A 410-nucleotide genomic window follows, 5' to 3' on the forward strand; every position below is an offset into this window, starting at 1 on the left:
ACGTGTATGTGAAACGTGGACTCTCTCACGATATTCCGATTCCGAAAAGCACTTATTCGCACGATATCTGGCGCACACAAACGGTATGGCTGAGAAAGTTTACCGGGAGAAAACACTTGGGGATATGTGTCTTGCCCATGAATTGGTAATAAATTCGGGGCAGGCTGTCGGAGACGACAGCCAGGCTGATGGAGACGACTGGCGGGCTGATGGATATGACAGCCAGGCTGATGGAGACGACTGGCGGGCTGATGGATATGACAGCCAGGCTGATGGAGCCGACAGACTGGCTGATGGAGGCGACAGCCAGGCTGATGGAGCCGACAGACTGGCTGATGGAGGCGACAGCCAGGCTGATGGAGCCGACAGACTGGCTGATGGAGGCGACAGCCAGGCGGATGGAGCCGACA

This window comes from Phyllobates terribilis, unplaced genomic scaffold, assembly GCF_046119375.1.
Source record: "Phyllobates terribilis strain yellow unplaced genomic scaffold, ASM4611937v1 Scaffold_388__1_contigs__length_1821495, whole genome shotgun sequence".
NCBI lineage: Eukaryota > Metazoa > Chordata > Amphibia > Anura > Dendrobatidae > Phyllobates > Phyllobates terribilis.